General features: G+C 34.4%; 1 pseudogene; it reads right to left on the reverse strand.

Moving 5' to 3' along the window:
* Positions 1-8188: 8188 nt before the first annotated feature.
* On the reverse strand, positions 8189-8618 carry LOC134381636 (large ribosomal subunit protein mL42-like; annotated as a pseudogene).
* Positions 8619-8938: the final 320 nt, after the last annotated feature.

The raw sequence follows: 8938 nt of genomic DNA on the forward strand, positions 1-8938 counted from the left end.
TTGTGTTGAGATGTTTTCCTTTTGTACCTAATTTGCTGAGAGTCTTTATCATGAAGGGATGTTGAATTTTGTTAAATGCATTTTCTATGTCTATTTAGATAATCGTATGGTTTTTGTCCTTGATTTTCTTGATGGGCTGTATCACATTTATTGATTTGCAAATCTTGAATCATCTTTGCATCCCTGGCATGAATCCCACTTGATCACGGTGTATGATTTTTCTGATGTATTGCTGTATTCTGTTTGCTAAGATCTTGTTGGGTATTTTGGGGTCTATGTTCATCAGAGATATTGACCTGTAGTGGTTTTTCTGTTTTTTTTTTTTTTTTTTTTTTTTTTGCTGTTGTATCTTTGTTTGGTTTAGGTATCAGGGTGATGCTGGTCTCATAGAATGAGTTTGGGAGAATGGCCTCTGTTTCAATTTTTTGGAATAGTTTAAAGATAGATATTATTAATTCCCCTTTAAAGGTTTGGTAGAATTCAGCAGTAAAGCCGTCAGGTCCTGGATTTTTCTTTGTTGGGAGACTGCTGATTATTCCTTCAATTTCGCTGCTTGTTATTGGTCTGTTCAGGTTTTCTATTTCTCTTGGTTCAGTCTTGGTAGTTTGTATGTGTCCAGAAACTTATCCATTTCCTCCAGGTTTTCAAATTTGTTGATGTATGGTCGTTTGTAATAATTTCTAATGATTCTTTGTATTTCTGTTATTGGTTGTAATGTCTCCTTTTTCACTTCTGATTTTTGTTATTTGGATCTTCTCTCTTCTTTATTTAGTTAACCTAGCTAATGGTTTGTCAATTTTGTTTATCTTCTAAAAAATCAATTTTTTGTTTTATTGACCTTTTGTATCATTTTTTGGGTCTCTATTTCATTTAGTTCTGCTCTGGTCTTAATTAGTTCCTTCCATCTAGTAATTTTGGGATTGGATTGTTTTTCTTTTTCTAGTTCTTTGAGTTGTAGCATCAGGTTGTTTATTTGAAATCTTTCTATTACTTTGATGTAAGCATTTATCACAATAAACTTCCTTCTTCATACTGCTTTTGCAGTATTGGTATGATGTGTCTTTATTTTCACTAGTTTCAAGAAATTTTTTTATTTCTTGTTTAATTTCTTCTTGGACCCATAGGTCATTCAGGAGCATGTTGTTTCATTTCCATGTGTTTGTATAGTTTGCAAAGTTTCATCCTTAATGATCTACTTTTAATCCATTGTGATCTAGAAAGATACTTGAAATGATTTCACTTCTTTTTAATTTGTTGAGACTTGTCTTGTGACCTATTATGTGATCTAATCTGAAGAATGTTCCATGTGCTGATGAGACGAATGTATGTTTTGCAGTTGTTGGATGAAATGTTCTATAGATAAATGCCAGGTCCAATTGGTCTAAAGTATAGTTTAAATCCTGTGTTTCTCTGTTGATTTGTTGCCTAGATGATCTGTCCACTGCTGAGAGAGGGGTGTTCAGATCCTCAGATATTGTCATATTGGAGTTTCTCTCTGTAGGTCTAATAGTGTTTGCTCTATATATCTGGCTGTTGGCAGGGGCTCTTTTTCTATTAATTCTCAAGCACAGAAGCTTGGTGCTTTATCTGGCGAGACCAGTCCCACTACGAATAGCCATGAAACAGAAGATTTGAAAGGAGCCCAAATATCTCCTTTTATGTATGCATATATGTTAGAGGTGCGGTATGACTGGTCTAGGAATATCTGTAAATTATAACTTTGTATGTATAATAAAGAAAGAAGACAAATGTGGGAATTAAAAACAGATATGAGTCTATATGACAATGTCTAGAAATAAGTTTTATTATTTATAATTTTCAAGAAAGTAAAAGACACCATACTATCTGTGAAAAGGCAAAAATAAAGAGGAATAAATATAAAGACGTGAATTTAGCCATAGTGTTCACCTTTAACTCAGAGTTCAGGAAATGTATCAGAAGATGTACTGAACAACAAATCCACACTGCATCTCTCCAGTGCTGTGATCTGAAAGAGATGAGACTGATTCATGCTTAAGAGCAAATCTCAAATCCAGATTGCTTGCTCTATTTCAAGCTCTGTGCATCATTGAGCCATTCTGTGTCTTGTTGTTCCCTTACATAAAATGACGGTGCTATGAGCACATGCCTCTGGAATCTTGGGAAGATAAAATTACTAATAAATGTAATGTGTTCAGAACCATGCCAATGCAAAGTAAATGCTCAAGCTTTCAGCTGATTTTCTTCCAAGACAGCCAATGTGGTCATTGCACATTATTTTCATTACCCCTGTTTTACCCCACCTACTCCACCCCTGCCTTCCCAGTGAATCTTTCTATATTTATTCTAAAATTACAAATTCCAAGTATATTTGTGTCTTGGGACTCAACAATATTGGGAGCTGTGTGCCTAGAAAGCATTAAATATATTTAGAAAGGGTAAAATAATATTTGTGATGTGGGGTGGATTTTAAAGCCATACAACCATTCTTAACTAAAAGAGAAATGTTAACAAATCAAGAAGTTCATCATCTGCTGTCCAAATGAGTAAGAAGTCTCTCACAAAAAAGTTTGCAGTGCTAAATATTAGCATTTATTTGAATGGCCATTCAAAAGAGCATAACAGCAGCTAAAGGGGCTTAAAGACCTTGTGTTCCTTGACTGCTTAAAATCACAAGCATTGATAGAGTAAAATTCTGAGTGGGAATCCTGGGAGTCATGTAGGAATTTGATTGGTCAGTGATACAAGGTCAACATAGTCATTTCTGGTATCCTGACTATGGTCCTCCCTGGTTTCCTTGAGTCTGGAGTTGTACACACTTCAAAGCAGGCTTGTAGTTGCTTGTTATCTGCAAAGACAACTCAAAGAGAGGGGATACAGATATTATCTTAAGCCATAAGGTGTTCATTTAAGAAACAAACATCCTGACCTTCAAATTAAGCCTTAGTCTAAGTAAGTATATGTTTAATCAACTCTACTCTTATTATTAATTGAATTTTATTGCTACACCTAGGAATCCAGCCCATCCTGCTTAGTCAAGTAGATTTTCTTTTGTTAGTTCCCCTACCCCCAGCCATGGCCTGCTGCTCTGGCTGAGGTTAGGAAAATAACCAGGGAAAATTGGGGTCTGCCCACTGGTTTCAAAAACATAATTTGCTTTTATTTAAAAGATCAATTTCATTTTCTCAGGAATTTGAGAGTTATATTTCTTAATTTTTCTAGTAAATTTTTAAAGATGGAGAGTTTTAATCACATAAGAAAAGTACAGTAAATGGCATAATGAACCTTCACCCAGCTTAAACAGCTATCAATAGAGTCAAACTTGTTTCAACTACATTCCATGTTACTCCGTACACTACAAATTATTTTGTAAGAAACTTCACTTATTCTAATTCTTTCTTTCATGTATATTTAAGCATGAGAACCATATGTCTAACCTAATTAGTCTTTTATGGACTAATGCACACTATTCTGTCTCTAGCAAAACATTCAGCACTTAAAAATTTGTGCTACAAAAATAAGTTTTTTGTGTTATTTCTTAATTCTCTATTCTCAATTATATTTTTCTTTCCAATATCATTTATTTTTCTTTTCTAAAAACAGATTTCATAAAAGCAGTGAAACACACAAATAAGATGTAACAATAGCACTGATATTATCACATGGTTCAGTGAACACTTAGAAGAAAATAGATAATTATCTCTTTATGATATATGAGTAAACACTATATTTTCTCAACTGATGAAAGCACATTTTAGCAAAACTAAGGCCAGATAGAGGATATTTGAAAACTAACAGAATTAAAATGCCAAAATGAGAGTTAAGAGTGTAATTAATGGTTCCTAATAGAGAATACTAAAGACATTTTGGCCTTGGTTTGTTAATGGCTCTGTAGAAAAAAAGCCATTTAGGAAAGAGTAGAAACATAAACAATGCTCCAGACAATGGGTGCTGGGAGCTATAGTCTTTCATGTTCTCTTCTATGAACAAAGGAAAATTAGATTCTGCCTATGCTACTATAATGAAAATAAAGAATTTGACCCTCAAAGAAGGAAATTCTCTGCCCAGGAGAATGGAATTAAATGAACATCTGAGAAGTCCAAGGAATTAGGTTATAAACCAAACAGATCTATTCCTGGGAAAGAAAGTATGTTAGGATCCAGGTGTACAGTTGGGGGAGGTAGGTACAAATTTTTGAATTTAAAAACAAACGTATTTGCAGATGCCAACCAGAGCACATGGCTTAATTCTGAATAATTAAAAAGTACCCTTGTCTTTTTAAACTATCACGCAAAAGAAACAACAATTACCCGATTTTTTTTTTTTTTTTTTGGAGGGAGGAGGTTCTACAGAACATAGAACGTGTTAGGACAACTATGTATTGCCATCAAATATATACTGTAAAGTATGGTCTCTAGAAGTTACAGCAGGGAGCCATATGGAGCAAACTCACTGTCAAAAAACAAAAACAAAATAGAAGAATAAAATGAAAAAAATGAAATGAAATAAAATAAGAAGGAAATAAAAGCAACAATGAAATAACTTACATTTGTGCCAGCTGAAAAAAGATTGAATGTTGCAAAGCACAGCTTCAGTGATGGGTGGTACACAATGGAATAACTCATCCAGAATGCAATAGAAAAGAAAAAAGTAAGAGAATCTTGAGAAAAAAAGGCGATCTGTTCTGGTGGATGTGAGATGGCATTTCAAACTATAAAATGTGTGTGTTCCCAAGGGAAAAACAAGAGAAAATGGAATGCAAACAATAACCAATTATACAGTAGGAAAAAAAGGGGGAGAAAACCCTCTCAAACTAAAGAAGAAATGCAGGTTTATAAAATACAAAATTTTAATATAATTAAAACATTTAAAAAAAAATCAGATAGAATATGGCCTTATAAAAGTTTCAAAATTAGGGAAAAATATGCATAGTTAAAAGAGCAGAGAAATTAAATTAATACAGGGATGTCAAAATATTTTCTCAGGGGATTCCACCTTAAACTAATTCTCATATTAGAACAAGCCATAGTAGAAGGACTTCCAGATATTCCTCAGCCACTTCAATACCATATGTCATTCAACCTGTTTAATATCCCCTTGTTTTCTAGCAATTAAAGAATGGAATCCTGTACATCTGCTTGAATAGCACTGAACAACTATTTGAGAGTCCACTGACAACTGACCAAGATCCTTATTTCTTCCCATTGCTGAAACTCAAGTCCCAGATCTGTCCGTAAACATACATAGAGACCCCCTGTCTGGTCAAGTAAGACAACCTTGTGATGAAAAAATACTTGCAGTTCTGGAGTGGGAGTATACCACTATAATCAAAGTGCTCAGGTATGTTTTGGGTTACTAAATATTACTCATGGTTCGTCTTTCCACCCACATTGATCATCTAATGATCAATTTCCCCAAGAAGGGCCATGGGACTGCCTTCAAATAACTGATCATTGTGTTCACATCCTTTTCATCCCTGAACTTGACCCAGGATGTCCCTACACAGTTATTGTGAGGAAATGTTTAAGATATGTGAAGACATTCTTCACTAGATAGGGATATTGTGCAGAAAATTCAAGAATCAAACAAAGGGTAGGACCAGATAACCTCTAATGTTCCTACCAATTTTCTGATTGCATGATAACCTACCTGTCTTATAAAACAACACAAATTTTACTCTTGGGCATGGTTGAAAATACCTCTACATATATCCCTGCCATCATTTTACAGGAAATAGCAACTGCACAAGCTGTGTCCAACTCAACATGCCAAGGAATTTAATGTGATATATGACCAGACTCATTGGACTAGACTACTTTATTGCATTCCCTACTATCAGCAGGCTTGTTGTCAAGAGCTGAGAGGATGTTCAAGCTACTTTAATATATCTCTTCTATTTTACTGCTTTGATCTTAAATACTTTTGTTTAACCCCATTTTCATAATTTTCCTTCTACCTGCCCTCTGACAAAGCCTGCATTCCCCAGTGTACCCCACCATTTATAAGCCTTATTTATTTACCTTCATTTTGATAATTGTTAACACTTCTTTTAACTTTCTTTTTTGTAAGAATTTCCATTTCTAGTATGCAAGGATATTCTTTCTCCTTTTGATAGCAATTTTTATATTTATATATTAAAGATATCCATACTATAGTTTTAGAAAGGTCAAATACAATAAATGCATTTAATAATAAAATATAGCTGTTTTCTCGTTTCCTATTTCCACCTAATATACGTTTCCCAAACATAAGCACTTTTAGCACTTTTCAGGCTGTTTCTTCTGGTATGTGTACATTTATGTTTCTAAATAACATGCTCATTAGGCTGTTTGTCATCTTTTTAATCTTAGTTGTTATCTATTAGCATCCTACTATGGAAAATGAGGATTTTCTTTCTTTCTCTTTCTCCTTCCCACATACAAATGTCCTATGTCTTATCTCTCATTATGGTTATATCTGTGTTTACAATATAGGTATTAGTATTTACTACTGCCTTTCCCTTACAATATTTTGCTTTCCTTGTAGGTACTGATTTTCTTATTATTGCATGCAACTATTTTTGTAAATTCATTCCCAAACTCTCAGACATAGGTGTAAATCCTGTGTCAATGTGTATTAAAACACATCAAATGCTTCTGAGATTGACTTCAAAATAACTGTTTTCAGTCCCCTCAACCCTCACTTTCAAAAATAATTGGTGCTTCTGATTCTTGTGCTTTCTGGCATTCTGTAGTGTGAACCAGATTGCTTCTGAATCGCTCCTACCTCCTACCCCACCACCCGCTTACCCACATTGGTTGGCTTTGTTTCTAGCTCCCAAAATCTTGTTGCTGTTACCTCTTCTCTCCTTTCCCTTGTGCTTCTTGATTTGAACCTTTTAAAAATTCTTTTTAAAGTAAAAATCTCAAGATTTGTTCTTTATGGGGTTTTTTGTTTTTTGTTTTTAAGCTGCAAATCTTCTACCCAGTACAGGGCATGCCTCTGTCATGCAATAAATGCCCATTTGCTATGGTAACATTTTGATTGGGCATTTTTCAATGACCCCATTTTCTTTTTCCTTTTACATTCATATATTCATTTATTTATGCCTTATTTTCTATTTATTTATTTATTTAATCGTTACACAATATAAACATTTTTTGTGGCCCTTTACCAATTTCTCCCTAAACCATCCCCCCTCCCCTTCCCACCTCTGGTGTCCTTGGTTCCATTCTCTCCTTTTGAAAGTTCAAGAAATTATTGTGATTGTTGTATCTTTCTCTCTTTTTTGTCGTTTATTTTTTATTCAGCTCTCACTATGAGTGAGGACATGTGGTATTTCTCTTCTTGCACTGGACATATTTCACTCAATATCATTTTCTCTAAGTTCATCATGTTGCTGCAAATGGCAGAATTTCATTCCTTTTTATGGCACAGTAGTAGTCTATTGTGTACATGTACCACATTTCCATTATCCAGTCCTCTGTGGATGGACATTTACATTGGTTACAACTCTTGGCTATTGTAAATACAGCTGCAATGAACATGGAAGTGCAGGTATTCCTTGGACATGATGATTTCCATTCCTTTGGGTATACACCCAGCAGTGGGATTGCTGGATTGTATGACAGTTCTACCTGTAATCATCTGAGAAACCTCAATAGTGTTTTTCGTAATACACTAATTTACAGTCCCACCAACAGTGTAGGAACATTCACCTTTCTCCACATCCTTGTCAGCATTTGTTATTCTCCTTTTGATACAGGCCAGTCTAACTGGCATGAGATATCTCAATGTGGTTTTGATTCTCATTTCCCTGGTGCCTAGTGATGTTGAACTTTTTTTCAGGTGTCTGTTGGCCATTTGTATATCTTCCTTTGAAAGATGTTTATTTAGCTCCTTTGCTCATTTTTTAATTGGATTACTTGGGATTTTTTTACTAAATTGTTTGAGTTCCCTGTGTGTACTGGACATTAATCCTTGTTGGATACATAGTTTACAAATATTTTCTTCCATTCTGTAGGTTGTCTTTTCACTCTGTTAACTGTTTCTTGGTTTTTTTTTTTTTTTTTTTTTTTTTGCTATTCAGAAGCTTTTTAAAAAATATATGACATTTTATTATTATTATTTGACTATATAGCATACTAGTGAATACACCAGATTGCATTTTCTCAAGTGACAAATGGCAAATGAGGCATAGGTCTCTTTGATTTCCCCAAGAACCTCAATGTCATCTGTCTTTTGGAGGATTCAGTTTCATACGACATCTGTGATACTGTCCACGAGGATACCAATGGTGCTTAGTAGTAAAGAACATTTTGCTAAGATGTTCTCTCACAGGTCCTTGCTTAAGTTGTTCACCTTTTTGTTCTAATCTGGTTTTCAGCACTTGATCATGTGTTTCTTCATTATTAGGCACAGGATCTGGTCGAGGGATAGGTTTTGTGTGTTCATATGGAATGTCCACAGACGGGTGGTAGCATACTATCGTCCTGCCATCACATGTCAAAGCAAACTCTATTTTAATCATAGTCATCTGGAAGAGAAGAATACGTAGATTTATGACAAACACAATATAAAGCTCCATTTTGAATTGGAAATAAATGTTTCAAGATAGTTCTCTTTGATATCACCCATTTTACTGCTGCTGCTGCTGCCATGGTGTATCAAGATGCTTATCAGGTATGAAAAAAAAGATGTTTTGAAGAGGAATTGCTCTTAATATCTGCTTCTAGGCAAACCAATTTTCATCCCTCGACAGGTCCTCAATGCAAGCCCACCATCTTGTCATAATTATTCAGAAGCTTTTTAATTTGATATGATCCAATTTATTTATTTTTTCTTTTGTTGCCTGTGCTTTTTGGGTCTTATTAATAAAGTCTTTACCCAGTCCTACTTCCTGGAGTATTTCGCTATGTTTTTCTTTAGTAGTTTTATAGTTTTGGGTCTTATATATGTCCTTAATCCATTTGGAGTTGAT

The sequence above is a fragment of the Cynocephalus volans genome, chromosome 7 (genome assembly GCF_027409185.1).
Source record: "Cynocephalus volans isolate mCynVol1 chromosome 7, mCynVol1.pri, whole genome shotgun sequence".
Lineage (NCBI taxonomy): Eukaryota > Metazoa > Chordata > Mammalia > Dermoptera > Cynocephalidae > Cynocephalus > Cynocephalus volans.